Here is an 18470-nt window from a genome sequence, read left to right on the forward strand (position 1 = left end):
AAAAAGGATTTTCTTCCCTAAATTCACTTACTGATGACTGTTTAACTACTTCTGCTGGAAACCTGTTCCAAGCTCCAACTACTATTTTGATGAGATAATATTTTCTATGGTTAGTGTTGAACTTTCCTCCCACTAGCTTGAAGTAATTTTCCCGTGTTCTTGATCTTACCTTCATATTAAAAATACTGTCCACCTGAAGCTTATTCGCACCCTTCATGTATTTAAAGGTTTCAGTTATGCCCTCCTTTTCTGCAGTCACTCCTCATGTTTTACTCCTCAGACCGTTCACAACCATTTGCCTGTCTCTGGACTCATTTAATCTTATCACTTTTATTCCCCATGGTCCCCGTGTGTGTTGTAAAGTAGACACTGCTCCGAGCTCGCTCCAGTGATGGACTACAGTGTCATGTTTAGTTTACTAATTTGTTTTGAGATTTTAGTCCATCACAGGGACGAGCTTTGAGCAGTGGCTACTTTACAATGCACACAGGGACCATGGGAAACAAAAGCAGCCACCCTCTAGAACAGAGGTAGCAAACCTCCGGCCCTCCAGCTGTGGTGGAACTACAAATCCCATGATGCATTTCAAGATTCTCACAGCCACGAGTCCCGAAGATAGACGCATCATGGAATTTGTAGTTTCACCAGAGCTGGAGGGTCGGAGGTTTGCTACCCCTGCTATAGAAGGAAGGACAGTGTCAGCACCAATTCAGAGATGATTTGATAATCTACAGCCGAGTGACACACAAATAAGACAGATTTTTGTTAATAGTTAGGGTACTTAAATACATTTTTAAGATTTAACTCCTTTAGTGTCATTTAGTGCCATTTAAAAGTTTCTGCAAAAGACTATCTCTAAAGCAAAACGACAACAAGCGTAAAAGTACAGGCACGTAAAAGGTACCTGCACATATCTGCAGCAGCTGTAAAAGCCTGCAGATACTGCTGAATGCCAAGCCATTCTGACAGGCAAAACTCCTGAATGTCCTAATAGTGCTGAAGCTTGTTCACCCCTCCTCGCTTCCTGCAAATTCCCACTTGCCAGTGACAAAGCCCGCCATAGGACTTGGTGACGAGCTACAACACTACCGTTAGTATTTGAACTTTGCCAGTCAGAACAGACCAGCATTCAGCCACAACCACAGGCATGCTAAAGCTGTTGTTGGCATATTCAAGCACTATAATGTGTCTACAGTTAAATTGATATTAAAGTCAAAAGGATTTTAAGCTATTTCAAATGCTGATGAAATCACTTTAATGGATGCTGCTTCTTGATGTTTAAAAGTTTTAGTTTCCTGCAGTATCAGCTGACCCCGAGCACTGGTCCTGACTTGCCGTTTTAGAGTGCCTCCTTTGTCAAGCAGAGTGCTTTGCAGTCAGCCTTGTGTGTGCAAGTAAGCTGTGTGCGTCTCCAGCAAATCAAGCTACTACACTCCTCCTTGCCTTGTACTCCCTTCTCCAAGCTAGTATATGAACAGTTGCTGGAGTCTGCTATGTCCCTTGTGATCGTGTACTGGACAGAAAATTCAGGGAAGCCGAGCTGAGAGACTTGGAAGCAGCTGTGTTTGCCCAAACACTTATGATGATTATAAGTGTTTGGGCAAAAATGTAAATAAATACTTTGCTGGGCAATGTATATTTGTTTGATCTGGATTCATTACTGCAAAAAGTTTGAGAGTTTAATACTACTGCAATACCTATGGCAGTGCTTTTGTTTTTCCTTCTAGAGACAGAGCCCATTTAAACATGCACATATGTTCTTAAATATAATGGGGGGAATTTATCAATACTGGAGCAGACAGAAGCTGGAGCCGTTGCCCATGGCAACCAATCAGCTTTTCTCTTCAGTGTGTTCAGTTAAGATTTAAAAATGAAAGAGAAGTGGATTGGTTAAAATGGGTAACTGCTTCAGATTTTGTCAGCTCCAGTTTTGATTCATCCCCCTCACTGTGTCTTTGGTGCATTTTAACATGGTTTTCTGTATATTAATATACTATTAGTATAGTAATATAGTATTTTCTATGGAGTGATATGGAATAAAACAAATTAAATATGCATACGGTATATGATGTGTTATTTATGCATCTGGTAGGATTCATAATTCACATTCATAGAGGTACGTTTTCTGGAGAGCTGTTGATAAGCTGCAGCAAGAAATGTCTTAGAAAAACATATGAAAATGCATTGTCAAAAACAGCACCACTCGAAATGATGGCACAGAACTCAATGTGCGGTGAACTGCACATTGGGCACAGAGATTTAAATGGGCCCCAAGGGCACGGCTAGAACTGTTGGTAGCCTGTGGAACACTTAGGGGTATAGCCAAAGCTTTGTGTGTATTTTCCTTTACAGATCAGAAAGTACATTTCTAAGAATTACTTTGATAAATCGATGCTGCTTCCCATTCTTAATAGGGAAATAGATAGTCAATTTGAAAACACTGGAGGAAACAAAAATTGATCCTTCTGTATTTTTAACAACATATGTATTGGGCACAGCAAGCCAAAATAATCAAAGTCTGTTTTAAATACCATTAGCTGCATGCAGCGCTTGCAGCAAAGGCATCCACCTACAGAAAGGAATTTCAGAGTGTATTTAAATGTTACAGATACACAGCTAAAGTGTCGGCTTAAAAGAAACATACACTCAGCATATGTTTAGTGTCAATATTTGAAGACAACCTACAATAAGGCTTCTAGTCACTTATCCTTGTTAACATTCTTTGTTTCCAGGTCTTTTATGACCAATGCCAGGTATGCTACAAAGAACACCAGACAAAAAAAATAGAGTAGTACTTATGCTATGTGACTAGCTGTTAATGAAAGTCTAGTTTATTTTTGATTCTGAATGCAGAGGGATAAGTTCTGCTTCACCAAGTTCTGGTTCTGTAACAGGATGTGATAATGATTCAAACCTGCTACTACACAATTTGACATTTTCCATGGCGAACCAAGCCACTTCACTCAGCAATTGTAAAACCACCTTTATTCATCTACAATGGCACAAATAAATGATTTTTTGTACAAATTATGCATAAAAGGAAACCATGCAGCAGTGTAAGCAAAACATGCATCAGAAATACAGAAAAAGCAGCTGAAACAGAAGTGTCCAATTTCTTATCGATACTGTATTGTGTAAAGGTCCTGAATTGCCTGGCATTACAAAAAGCCCTAGCAAACTTTAACTACGTAAGCTGTGTCAGTCTGAAATATTGCAAAGGTCTTTGTTTAAAACAGCATGATAACAATACCGCTGCCAGTAAATGGTGACTGCTATATTAGGTCTACACTTTTTTAAGCTGAAATAAACCAATTTGATAATGGGATGCAAAATGCTGTCACTAGCGCTTAGGACGGAGGCCAATAACAACACCAAAAAGAGGACATGCAACCTTTTAATATTCAATTATCACTTTCTTCATATATTTTTAATACAACAGAAATAAAAGTGATTCCCAATTAAATGGGAACAACTAATATGCACAAACTTGTTGTTTGGCATTGACTAAAAAGCAAGGATAACAAAAGATGATGTCAACAGCATGCACCATCAGAAACAACTCCATAATTTAATTTCTATCCCAAGAAATTCCGATTTAGAAGACTTTAGCACAGCTTAAGGATGCATTTGCACTACAGAAGAGCTGCTGCTGCGCATCGTTAGGGAAGCGGAGCAATGTGCTGACAAACGTACTTCATGGAGTGGAGATTGTGGTGTGAAATGACTTAAAGGAGAACTATAGGGTCAGTGCTTTTCCCCATAGTTCTCCTAAAGGTCATGCGAGGACATAAACTAGCGTCCTCCCGAGACCCAAAGCTCAGTATATTGCGAGCTACAACTCGCGGTATACTGAGACCGCCGCAGCCGGGACGGATCCCGACATTACTGTAGAGATTCACCCAGCTGCGTGATTGACAGCTGGCTCTGCCTATCTAGAGGCAGAGCCAGCTGTGCCTGCCCCCTCCCCCGTCCGTTCTGCCAGTCAGTGCTGGAGGATCGGAACAGGGAGGGGGGGAATCCCTGCAGGGCGCCGTGAGTGACAGTCACGGTTCGCTTCAGGGACGTGATCAAAAAGTGAGCGAGCGACGGTAGGTGTTCGGTCACTTCCCGATCTATTGAGCCGACGTGTGACAGTTTAATTGTCACACGTCGGCTCGAACTATGAGGTTGAGTGAAAATCACTCACCTCATAGTTCTCCTTTAATAAGAAATGAGACAAATGTACTTGTCTATGCGGTAGAACTGTGCTGTGCAGTCTTGGATGTCCCAATGTATCCAGTGTGAACAGGCCATAAGGAAACACAGCACCTTTAACGTCACCACCAGACATAACAGGGGCAAATAGAAATTAAATTGAATATCTATGCAGCAATACAGCATAATCAGCCATGAAACGGAGCGAAGGATGAGATGTGCAAACCTGCAGGATCAAAAGGGAAATTTGAATAATACATACAGATATAGAAATAATGTAGAATTAGGAAGGGGATTGCTTGTTACCTATAAAGCAAAGAAATTTTTTATTTTGACTGGAATTCCACCTCAATTGAGTTTTAGCAAAGCTTTACTACATGAGCACTCAGAAATCATTAACAGTAACTACTGAACAGTTTAATGTCCTTTTTAATGCTGCAACACAATTTTACTTTGTAAAGCTCAAATCAATTTGCAAGCCACTGTAAGCAGGACTCTCTCATCGTATAAAAAGCATACACGGTTTGCATAATCTTGGTGGACTGACAAGAAAGGAATTCCATTTAATAATGTAATAAAGTTGGTAATCTTTTATTAGGGATTGCAATAATGACATTTTCACAAGTTTTATTGACGTTGAATAGTCATTTGTTGGGCAGGATTCATAATATTCATGACAACTCCCACCTCTCAGTTGCCTGCCGCATCAACTGAATGTGTACCTGTGCCCAAACTATGGATATTGACGATTTTCGAACATATTCTTAATAAGCAGTAAATTAGCTTAAAAAACAAGTCATCACTAACCTCTCTAGCTGCTTGTACTGCGTACTAATTTCAGTTTCAGTTGGTATGTAAGATCTTAGAAATGCCTTCTGTGTGCTACATTAGAGGCCTTTACCATTGCAGAAGGATATCTCACCCTATTGAAGCAAGAGCACGGAGACTGCGTGGTTAAGCTTGGTGTAGCCAAGAACTTCTAAGGCGTACATTACAAAAGAGTGATGTATGCTTCTGCATATAGCCACTACTCTTAAAACACGAAGTACATCTCTTTTACATGCCCATTGAGAATTTTGACAAGACTATGGGGTCACCCTTTTTAAATAGGGTCCAATCAAAAATGGTGTAAATCCTGGGTATGGGTTGTTTGGAAACATTTAAAATTAAAACCCTTTGCTATTATTCATTTATAGATTTGAAAGTTAATAAAATAACACACAGACCGTATCTTTTCTCAGAGAACAGGGTCTACAGAATTAAAAGTTGAAGCAATTATGTACACCTTGTTAGAGTTGTATGAATGTTTAATCAAGCCTATATTTTCAATTAAAAAATACACTAAAAGATAAAACTGTATTAATCGTAATATATAACAAACATTTGTAAACAATAAATTGTGCCTTTTTGCGAAAAGGTAAAGAAATCCAAGTGATGCATAACTGTAAATAAGTGACAAAGGGTATGCATAGCCAAAAAAAGCTTTGGTTTACATACATTTTAAGCTAAAAACCTTGAGGCTGGCTTCACAACTATGCATCGTGGCAATGCAGTGTGAAGAGTTGCAGTGCCATGAATTTTGGATGGCACCCCAACGGATCTCACCAGCATATGGGAACTATGTGTTGTGGTAAAAAAAAAGGTGTATTGCCAAAAGTATTGGCACACCCCTCCAAATCATTTGATACAGATGTTCCAATCACCTCCATGGCCACAGGTGTATAAAATCAAGCACCTAGGCAAGCAGACTGCTTCTAAAAACATTTGTGAAATAATGGGTTGCTCTAAGGAGCTCAGTGAATTCAAGCGTGGTACTGATAGGTTGCCACCTGTGCAATAAGTTCATCCTTGAAATTTCCTTGCTGCTAAATATTTCATGGTCAACCGCAGTATTCTAACAAGTGGAAGCAACTGGGAATAACAGCAACTCAGCCACGAAGTGATAGGCCACGTAAAATGACAGAGCAAGGTCAGCGCATGCTTATGCGCACAGTGCACAGAAGTTGCCAACTGCCTGCAGAGTCAATAGCTACAGACCTCCAAACTTTGTGTGGCCTTCAGATTGACACAACAACAGTGCGTAGAGATTTATGGAATGGATTTCCATGGCCGAGCAGCTGCATCCAAGCCTTACATCACCAAGTGCAACACAAGCGTTGGATGCAGTGGTGTAAAGCATGTCACCACTGGACTCTAGAGAAGTGGAGACCTGTTCTCTGGAGTGACGAATGACACTTTTCTGGTCTGCACAGAGTCCTGACCAAAATCCGATAGAACACCTTTGGGATGAATTCGAGTGGAGACTGCGAGCCAGACCTTCTCGTCCAACATCAGTACCTGACCTCACAAATGCGCTGCGCTTCTGGAAGAATGGTCAAACATTCCCATAGGCACACTCCTCAACCTTGTGGACGCCTTCCCAGAAGAGTTGAAGCTGTTATAGCGGCAAAGGGTGGGCCAACTCAATATTGAACCCTACGGACTAAGACTGGGATGCCATTAAAGTTCATGTGCGTGTAAAGGCAGGGGTCCCAATACCTTTGGCAATATAGTGTGTGTATGTATGTATATCTATATATTTATATTACACACACACACACACACAAATATTAAGCCATACAGAAACTAGAAAACTTGCACTGCTAGTGTGAGCAGTAGAACATGCTGACATCATCTTGCTTAGCGGCAAAGTTTGATAAAGTATGCTTCTATTTTTATTGATGTCTGCTTTTGTTTGTACTCTCGAAAGATAAAGGACATCCACTATGTTGTTACTGAACTAGATTGTGGCTTTAGTTCGCAGCATTGTTTGCACATCTGGAAACTCAGTCTGAAAAAGCCATGATACTCAGTGGTTCTGCATCTCAATCTACGCACTTATAAAAGCTTCAGAAATGATTTCACAATAAGAGGCATTTAAACTAAACTAGAAGTGTCTATCTACAATGTAGCATAAAAGAGAAGATAAAAGCAAGAATTAATTTCTGCCTTGTAGGTTTCATAAGAAACTCCTTCACTTTGACACGGTAAAAGTACTTTTGTAGGAATGTCTTACGGATACCACTACAATGAAAAGGTATTTTGGACACCTATGCCGACAGCGACACCTTGGGGAAGAAAAAGGAAACCAGCACTTTCACATTGTGACTGAACCAACTACTGATTCAAACAAATCCAATAGCTTGTTGACTTACAGGTCTATTCACAAAAAGGTGAAGAGTTTGGAGAAGGCTGGAGAATTGAACAATCTAGGACAACATAGCTGATTTGGAGAAATTCTCCAATTCAGATCACTTTCCAGTTCAGCTATGTTGTCCTAGATTGTTCAATTCTCCTGCCTTCTCCAAACTCTTCACCCTTTTGTGAATAATCCTGTTAGTATATCAACTAAACCAAAAGATAAAATGCATGAGCAAGAGTAAAATGTAAATAAATGATGAAGAGTAAGAAATTAGAATTTTTGAGCTCACAGTCACAGATAAAAAAAAAAAAACAATGAACACTGCAATAAAACGGGTTTGTTTGTACTAATAGATAGTCCCAATTCAGAATGGGTTTCTGCCTACTGCCTTGCCACTACAGGGCCAACATCCAGCATGAGCAGAATCCAAGGTGGAATTTACTAAAAATGATGCATGGAAGCACCATACAGACTAGGAATTTCATTTGCCTGAAAATTTAAAAAAGGATTTCTGTATGCGCATGTTTATGTTTGACCCAAATATTAAAGTGCAAGTCAAGCCAGAGCTTTTGTTTTAGTTTTGGAAAGACTGGAGGACATTACAACACCTGTCAGGTTTTTACTGCTGTCTGTGACCCCCATTAGGGAGCTTCACCCTCTCTATTTGTCCTGGCTGTGACCGAGATCACTGAAAGTAAAAGAAAAGCCCAAGGAATAAATGGGAAATCTTCCAATGATGCAACCAGTTCTAGTGACCCTACTGACCACCAGGGCCTTCCTTTCAGTTTCTGTTGTGGCAATTTAGGGTTAAGCGAAATCTCTCCAAAAAACAAACTGACGGGTTAAAAATCTCCCTTAAAAAGGAGAACTATGGGGCGAGTGAAAATCACTTAGGTTCATAGTTCGAGCCGACGTGTGACAATTAAACTGTCACACGTCGGCTCAATAGATCAGGAAGTGAGCGAACACATACCATCGCTCGGTCACTTCTCGATCCTGTCCCTGCAAAGAGCTGTGACTGTCACTCACGGCTCTCTGCAGGGATTCCCCCCTTCCCTGTCCGATTCTCCAGCGCTGACTGGCGGAACGGACGGGGAGGGGGCGGGTACAGCTGGCTGTGCCTCTAGATTGACAGCTGGCCCTGTCTATCACACAGCTGGGCGGATATCGATAGTAATGTCGGGATCCGTCCCGGATGCAGCGGTCTCAGTATACCACGAGCTGTAGCTCACGGTATACTGAGCTTTGGGTCACAGGAGGACGCTAGTTTGTGCCCTCCCGTGACCCTTAGGAGAACTATGGGGAAAAGCACTGACTCCATAGTTCTCCTTTAATCTATCCAAAACAAAAAACACCTTTGTATAGTAATATATTTATGTTCTAATATTTTTCCCATGAACACTTACAAAGAAAATAAATAGGCAGAATTCTGTAAAATCATATACACAGAGTAGATAAGTAGTCAACTGTTTCAGCATACTGCCATTGTCATTTTGATGACAATATTTCAGGTTCAAGTACAGAAAGGTTAAGTGTTGAGGGTAGGAAATCCAAGAGTATATCTGCTTTTCACAATAAATGTATCAAAATAGTTAAAAATGTTACTGAATATATATATATATATATTCAGTAACATTTTTAACTATTTTGATACATTTTTATCAAAATAGTTAAAAATGTTACTGAATATATATACCTGATGAAGGGACCCTATGTGGTTCCGAAACATTGGCTGTTGTGACATGTTTCTTTAATAAAAAAAGAACATTTGGATTTACTTCATCTCATGAGTGCTGATGATCTTCATTGCCATCTACTGTTGTACGCACGGCGGACATCCCTATAAGCACCACCATTATTTTAAGGTCTCTACTGCTGCATGTTGTGCAGGTGACATCCTTGTTTAATAATTTTTTTTAAAATGGAACATATTCTTTAAAGTAGAGCTGCAGCTAACGATTATTTTCAAAATCGATTAGTTAGCCGATTATTAAGTCCGATTAATCGGTTAATCGGATAAAAAATAAAATATTTTTTTTTAAATAGCTCCAGTGATGGGTCTACTAGTTTGTATTGAGATTGCAGTCCATAAAAGGAGCAAGCTTGGAGCGGTGGAAGTAAAAGAGAAAAAAAATAGTGTGGTGTGCAATATAGTGAAATGAAAAGTGTAACATTATACAGCAATGAATGCAGAATGGCGTAGGCTCTAGAGGACTACAAATCCCAGTAATACATTATACAGCACAATACAGAATACCACCAGCTATAGAGGAGTACAGCAAATCCCAGCAATAGCACATTATAGCTGGTGGTATTCCGCATTGCGCTGTATAATGTATTATTGCTGGGATTTGTAGTCCTCTATACAGCGCAATGCAAGGGCCAACCAATAGGAATCCGATTAATCGATGATTGAAAAAGTTGACAACTTTTTCAATAATCGATTATAATCGATTATGCCGATTAGTTGTTGCAGCCCTACTTTAAAGCAGTAATTGTTAAATTAAGCAAACATTCACCACTTGTGAATCAATCATTTATTTAAAAAATATATATATATTTTAAAGAAAAATAGCCTAAACAGCATCCTATAGCCCTGAATAAAGCAGATTTTACAAATACACTTATTTCCGATTCCTTTTTTTATCACAAGGAGTGAAATCTTCCCCAAAAATCACTGCAGTTTCAAAAGGTCCATTCTGTCTTCTCTTTAAGGTGGACAAGCCATTGGGACGTGCACCCCATATCAGTACTGGAGCAAATGCCATCCTTCTCTAGAACCCACACATGCAGTTTTCTCTGTCCCCAGTCGGAAACAGCAGGGATTTTTGGGGAAGGCTTCACTCCTTGCGATAATGAACAGTAGGCATTAAAACAGCATAAATACTTATTTATCAAATCTGCTCAGTTCAGGGTTATGTTATGGTGTTTGGGGACAGTATAGGTTTTCTATAAAAGGTGAACTAAACCTTGTAGGTCACATTCACTGCTTTATAAATGTACCCATTATGTAACCTTGGGACTTGATTTCAGCACCAAAGTGCTGCACTAAGATGGTGCCAGCCTCCCATCACTCAAGTTAAAGCACCGTACACAGCGTTTGCCTAAAGCCTCCTGAGCCATTGAAATTTGGCAGTTGCTATTAAATCATAAAATTAAAGATTTATGCGTTCTAAAGACAGAAAAGTTACAGCTACTAAATGTAATTATCTTTAGTGTAGATTGGTGGACTATACTGTAGATATGGTAGAAAATATCCAGAAAACTGCAGACTTTAGCAAAAGCAGCGAATGCAACCTCACTATATTTTTAATAAACCTGGTCACAGATGATGCACTAACATTGGACAAGCTCTTTATATATTCCACTTGTAATCTCTGATGGTCACTATAACATTCACAAAGGGGTCTATTTATTTATTTTTTAAAAATTGCACAGCTATTACTCCAATGAATCTTCATATACATTCATTCTGTGTAAATTACGCGGTCTTTGTAAGAATATGGGAAAATTGAATGTTCTAAAGGCGATGTTCTCTTCTGGTCAAATGTTATGGACAATAACAATAAATGTGGACAATCATATTTTATGGGCAGTAGTGAATTGGAAAAATACTGAATTATGACCACTAGATAGAGCTAAGGATCATAGGAAATATATACCTTGTAACAATTCTAGAGAACACAGGAAGGAGATAGCAAGTAAATATAACCACTGCTACTACACGGATCTAGCCCCACAATAAAATGTATTGATTTCCTATAATCCTCACTTCATCTAGTGGCCGTAATACGGTATTTTCCCAATTCACTACTGCCCATAATATTTGAAAAACATTCAACCAAGAGAGAAAATAGGACCTTAATCACTTGATGACCGGGGTGTTAAACCCCCATCCTTTCCAGGCCATTTTTCAGTATTCAGTGCTGCAGTACTTTGACTGGCATTTATTCCGTCATACAACGCTTTACTGAAATTGATTGTATATCCTTTTTTTGGGGGACAGATAGAGCTTTCTTTTAGTGGTATGCAATCACCACTGGTATTTTTATTTTTTACTATATAAAGAAAAAAGAACCAAACATTAAAAAAAAAAAAACCTATAGAGCCAGCCAAACACTTGTATGAAACAGCTGGTAACGGTGGTTTACCTTCCCGGAAGGGGTGCGTGCAAGCAGAAATAAAATCACGTACATGTACGTCCACCCGCCGGGAAGGATCCACCGTCCGCACATATTTTTACGATGGGCGGATGGCAAGGTGTTAGAGAACTTGAGACAGAATGAAACATAACTTTTGCAGGGGGCTACTGTCGCACTGCAAGGGTTAAGTGTTCATTTTCCTCTAGGGTCTAAAATAACAAAGATATACTCACCCGAACCTCAGTCCCATCTTGCTGCTGGCTGCAGATTCTCTACCCCTCTGCTCCAGTGATAAAATATCCCTCAGCCTTCTCACGTCTAGCATACTGTTTAGGGCATGACGACTCACGGATCCTTAGGCCACCAGAGCGGAGGAGGAGGGTAGCTGCAGCCAGCATCCTGACGGGGCTGAGATTTGGGTGAGAATATCTTTGTTATTGTAGACCCCAGACAAAAACAAGCACTTAACCCTTGCAGTGCAGGGATAGCCCCACTGCAAAGGTTAATTTTTATTCTACCTGAAGTCCATCCATAAGAACATTCAATCTTGCCCCATTTTCACGCCGAATGAAGGTACATGCAGTTTCGCTAGTATTCTCCTAGCTATGCAAATATTTTTATAAATAGACCCCCTTATTTTTATTCAACAGTTATTTTTGTTCAGCAGCTTGTAAAAGAAAGAATACAATGTAAGCTTGTTATAACACACAAACATACATTTTACAGGCTTTATATCTATTGCATTTCAAGTAATTCTAGAAAAAAAAACTGATCTAAAAAAACAAATTGAACAGCCTGTACTGGTATTACTTCTTTATGGCTTTCAGTCACAATACTCAAACAAATCTGATCACTGTGAAACTAATATGAAGTGTGCATGGGCATTTTTGCAAAGCATTTTTTTAATTAAAAGTGTACCAATTTTAGGGCCGTCAGGAAAAAGCAAAAAAAAGTGACAGATTTTATAATAAAGCTGTTTAGTAAAAATGTATTTGTCAGCCGATCCCAGCCCTCTACTAACAATGATAATCATCCAGCCGATGTATTCACTCCAATACTTTTCACGGTGACCACAGCTGACAACGAAGGCCCAGCCAGGAGAACACAAACACACTAAAGAGCAAGAGCACCTTCAGGAAAAATCGCAAAATGCAATCATTTTAAAATCAATTACAGGTTAAATAATAAAAGGAAATTGTGTTCTGTAAGAAAATGGTTGTCATGGTGATTCCATGGTTTCCATTGAGTTTAGGTCTAGAGGCTTCTGTGCTCAACACTTACTTTGGACAGAGTACAAATATGACCATTTGCTACCCATAACAGCAGTGTTTATATCCGAGGCATATTGCACTATTTTTCTAATACGTGTAATACTTTATATCAATAAATAAAAAAATTCTATAATTTTCGTTTTAGAGGTCTCTGGACACAGCCATGTTAGGGCCACTTAGAAACTGAACGTGCATCCTATTCAAATTTATTGAATTTTAATGGAATGTATTATTTATTTATTATTATATAGTGTGGTACCATTTCCTGGTATAGTTACTGTGGTAAAATTTCAACTTTCTCCTCTTATACGTTACCAAATCTAGATAATCATACATACAATAGAGCTGGGTGGTCTTTTTATTTTACAGTCAAGCTATGCAGTGAGGTTCTGGATAAGGAATGTGGGACTGAAGATAGGGACCATAACATGTTTAGATCTATATCATAAAACTCTCCCCATTATCTGGCATTGAAGCAACCAGCACTCTTAAGCAACTGGAAAAATAAAATGTGGAGGACAACAGATGTCCCCGATTTTTTCTTTTTGTAGCTGCTTGATAGAAGACATGGTGACACTAAAGAATTTCGTTAGCATCTAAATAAATTTAGTCGCTAACGAAATTCTTGGTTTACATCTTGCAGCTGGCGGCTAGATTAAACATTGGGAAGCAAAAGCCAGTCTGTTATTGGCTATCGCAAATTGCAATAGCCAATGGCAGGCTTGCTATTGCACCTGCCCACTGAGCAGAGGAGCGGAACTGAGAGTAAACCATCTCTCTCAGGTCCACTCCTCTGCAATAGCCAGCCTACTATTGGCTACTGCAATCTGAAATAGCCAATAGCAGTCTGGCTATTCTTCCCACCCACTGCTCGCTGTTTCCATTCAACTGCTGGCTGCAGAATGTAGGCAACAGATGAATAGGGCCGCAGGGGAGGGGGCGCAGGGGTTGCATGAGAGTTACTATTAACTCTCAATCAACCAGAAACTACAGTAATCCAGCATCTTCTGATCCCCGTGGGTGCCGCATAACTGAGAGTTTCCTGTATTTAGGCAATATTTACTTATGCCTGAGTTCAGCTTTAAAATGTGTCTAAACCCAAGAACACTAAGGTTATAAATTGCAATATACCAGTCCTTATATGTGTGTTTTTGTATTTTATTTTAATGGGTTATCAATCATGCCAGTAATACACTTCCTGCTTCAGGGTGACAACTCTATCATACTGTTCTATATATAAGAAAAAACAGCACTATCGCTCTAGAACACAAGTGTGTTAGGTCTACAGAACACCACCTCCTCTCCTTCTCCATAACATAATGAGGAGGTTTTCTATAACTGGGCAGGGCTGCCAACCTTGCTTGAAATTTAAGTGCAGCATTTTCCATTCACTAGAGGAAGTTAGGAATTCCACCTTTCTGGCAGAATCAACTGGTATGTTTGGCATTTATTAAACAGATCAAACACTTTCAATGGTAAACTTAAGAGGCTAATAGGAAGCACATTAGAGAAAAGTTTATTATTAGAGTTTCCATTCACTATAAGCACTAAAAAAACAAAAACACTTGTTTTCAACTTTTTCATCTTTTTGTTGCATCTCCGTGGTGTTAATCTCCTGCAGCCTCTTTGCAGATACTCCCTGTATACACTTCAGCGAAGGTTGCTTGGCATTTCTCAGGGGAATGTTTTCTGGCGGTGACAAAAACTGGCCATGCCTGCGTAATGTGTAGTAGTAGTAGTAGTTTGCAATAAAAGCTCGTCTGCCTACCCCACGCACTTTGAAGAACCGAAAAATATACAATACTAGCGAGTGACACAGGGACAAAATTCATGTGGTATGGGACTGTTTGATATCAGGATACATGAGCTGCCGAGGACGGAAAGGCTATCGGAGAGGACTATGGGTCGGCTTGGAGAGGAGGAGTAAAAGAGGCTGGTGAACATATGCTGAAAAAGGTTGTAGAAAAAGTTAAGATATGTATGACGGCAGATAAAACCGGGGGTACCGGATCTGATTAAAACGGAATAATATCACCTGGGGCAATAGCTTGGAATACATGGTAGACAAAGAGTGTTGGGATCTATCATCTATTATCCAAAGAAATGTCAGGTGGTTAGACACTTTAGGCTTGAATGTCTCCGGTAATGTAGGGCCAGAGGGAGGTATATATATTCCTGATTTATTTAATTGTTCAAATATTCTTGGTTTCGTGTATCCTAAACATCACTTAGTACATGGTTCAGAAAATTTAGAAAATGTGTAGTTTCTCATATCTTGTGAAAATTATTGTGACATTATCTTTCTTTGACACAAATAAAAATATTTTGGAAAAAAAAAAACTCGTCTGCCAGAGTGCCAATATAGCAGCATATTTTGGAGACAGGGACGGAACATTGTTACTCTGAAACAGGAGGTGCCGGAACAAGAACCTTCAAGGTAGGATCACCTGGTATTCATTTAATGAAAGCTGCACATTTAAAATTACTTTTGAAATGACAACAACATGGTAAAGCTCATATGAGATTTCACTAAACTTTCCTAAATGTCATTAGTAAAGGATGACAACTCACAAGGTTTCAAAAAATCTACACATTGGTGCGGAAACCATCAGATTCTTCTTCTTATTATTATACAGGATTTTTATAGCGGCACAGTTTGCGCAGCGCTTTACAATATATGGAAGACATTACAATCACAATATAAGTCAAGTCAAGATGGTAAGGAGGGCCCTGCTCGTGAGGGCCAACAATCTAAAAGATTATAAAAAGGAATAACAACATTTACATTTTAACAATGTTTACTCTAAAAATCTGTAAACCAATGTAATTCTCATTTTACAAGTTGGGTTTATAGTGGTATATGGGGGTCTGGGCTAAAATCATTTTCTTTTTTAAGTAATTCGAACACTGAACATCCCATTCTATAATGTAGAAGGAACCCTTTTGCTCTGTAGTGGTTTATTTGTTCAAGCATTAGTATGAAATTTCTATGCATGGAATGAGAACTATTAAATAATTGCTAGAATTTTTTACCACTGAATATCGAATAGGATGACAGAACCATACAATGATGCAGTTAGAAGAAAGGACTTCAAAGTCAACATGATAAAATGTCAAGCTAGAAAATGCAGTGGTTTGAGAAAGAATAAAAAATTAAATGTACATGACGTCAATGCTCAGGTACAAATCTTGACTTGAATGTCAAACTTAAAAAGAACATTTGCCTGACCCTGTGCTTTAATTCTATGCGCAACATACAAATTTCAGGTGCTACAGCAGATCTGACAACATTAAGAGTCATGCTAATCAATCTAAAGTAGACAAATTCTGCAATGCGCATTTGAGGACTGGAGAAGTACTAATTTAGCCGCTGCTCTCACTTCATATATACAGTATGTCAGGTAACATGGCAAGGCAGATTTCTGGGCTGATGGAGCCATCTAGTGGGCAAATATCAGAATGTTCGTACTGAATGCTCTGCATTTTTAAATGCAGGTCAAAGTAAGGCTTTAATCTAGCAGAAGTACATAGATAAAATAATAATAATATGTATACAATTTAATACATAGGTGGAAGATAATGCACTCCCTACAATACTTCTGGATGGAATTAAGGAGTTTTGGGGCCACATGAAGGCTTAGTGTTTTGCTTCTGTGTTTGTGATAACTTTTTGAAGAGTCTGGAATAAAAGTATTTAAAACATTTATTGGCTAAATATGGATATTTCATTCCAACTGAAATTTCCTTTAACATACATTGTGATTGTTCAAGGCCCTAGCAAAGACTGTTAGCATAGCAGTAGGGAGCACAGCTAAACTCTATCAGAGCCTATCACGGGGTAGCCACTTGAACAACCACTAATCTATGCCAACCAAAAATGCCTTTACATTTTAAGCCAACCACAAAACCTTTACATGGTACTTGCAGAAAGTCACAGATCCAAGGCTCTGCACCTCATCTGAGCCTTGAAATGTGTCCTTTGATGAGGGTCCTCTGAAAAGGTTTTGGGTCAGTACACAGTAGTGGTTCTCTTGTAGAAACTGTCATCTTCCAAGTGGCTAACCCTGATAAAGGTTAACAGGAATTCATTACTGGTCTTCCCACTAGTAATGTTTGTGATTGTGCGCTCATCGCACTGACTGCAGGTCAGTAAGTTTTTCTGACACATGATCAATAACTGTTTAAAGCAAAATGTCTGCGTATTTGCTTATGTTTGCACGCGTTAATAACAACAAATCACAGACGGTACTAAAGACGCAACATATACTGAGGCTTATTTATCCAATCACGTAGAAAGCATATCTTTGTTTACTTTTGATATGTAATTATACACAGATGCTTTTCACATGACTGGAGTGAAGATTCCCAACTCCAACTGACTACCAGTTCTTTTAATGAAGATTGAATGTGTGGATCTCTAGATTAACATAGTCACAGTCTGGCTGCATGACTTACTGTCAGACTTTATCGATTAGTAATCAGGAAATGAGCACTCCTCTGTCCGCATTTTTCCTGTAAACCAGATCTAGACTAATCATATCAATGTCTAAAAACAAACTACAAAAACATGAGATAAAAAACACAAATTTAATTGTAGAAACAAATGCAGTTGGAAACAGAAATACAAGTTATAAAAATAAAGCTCCCAAGTGACTAAAAATACTATCAAATTGAGATGAAATGCAAAGGAAACCACAGGCACTCATAACTTTTGATGCAATTATAGAAATGCCAAATTGAATCGACGCTTCTCTATATATATCAAACATCAACAGGTTATTAAATATACTCTAGTACCTTATCAGTAGATGTAAAAACTTATTTTAAACAACACCCTTGACATAATCAAAAGTTCTGCTTGTAAGTTTACAACTCTTCTTTCTTTTCAGTATGTACAGAGAATGCTTATACCAGGAAGATGGGTTCATATTGCAGTTGTAATGACCTAATGTCACCCTGGTTCCAACCTAGACTTCAAACTGCTTTGTACTGCATGCAAAGGCACCGAGCACATGGACAACAACTCAGGAGAGGACACACCAGGAAGGAAAAAAGGAGTGATTGAAGACATCGTCAGAAAGCAGCAATCAGAACGCCAGGACTGAAGGTCCATACGGTGGGAGCCAGGAGCTTGGGAACTACTGCTTGTGCAAAAGTGACAGGGAGAGAGACAGTCACACCTCTGATCTGCCCTAAGACAATTCACCCTAAACAATAAAGCTCATGCGATACAGTGGGGTGGAACAGCGGTAGGACTGTAAGTGGAGGTAAATAAAGTGGAATATATTTGAGTGACATTATCAGTGTGCTGCTATTTGGGATCTTGGGACTGACCTATTGTACTTACACTTCAGAAGTCTCATGATAATCTTAGCGCATCATTTCAGTATGAAACAGATGAAGTAGTAAGTCGCTAGCTTTGCTTGCCACTAATGTTCACTTTCACAAAAAATGCACAATTTCAAATGTAAACATTGGTTTTTCTCTTTTATACTTATAAGATTGAGAAAATGTGTTTAGGTGCATGTAAGCATAAGTTTGGCTAAACATTTGCACACATCATGCGATGTACAAAATCTGTAGCATCTATTCAATTCTTTAGTCTTTCAGATCTTTCAGGAAATATCTGATTTGGGGCTCTTTCATATAAGTATGCACATAAAAAACAGCAAAACCCGTACA

At 38.9% G+C, this 18470-nt stretch overlaps 1 protein-coding gene across 1 annotated transcript in view; it reads right to left on the reverse strand.

The window, feature by feature from the left end:
* TDRD3 (tudor domain containing 3) overlaps positions 1–18470 on the reverse strand; it is a 250463-nt gene that overhangs the window by 119762 nt on the left and 112231 nt on the right. The window lies entirely within an intron of this gene.

The sequence above is a fragment of the Nanorana parkeri genome, unplaced genomic scaffold, assembly GCF_000935625.1.
Source record: "Nanorana parkeri isolate BGI_ZX_2015 unplaced genomic scaffold, ASM93562v1 scaffold381, whole genome shotgun sequence".
NCBI classification, from domain to species: Eukaryota; Metazoa; Chordata; class Amphibia; order Anura; family Dicroglossidae; genus Nanorana; species Nanorana parkeri.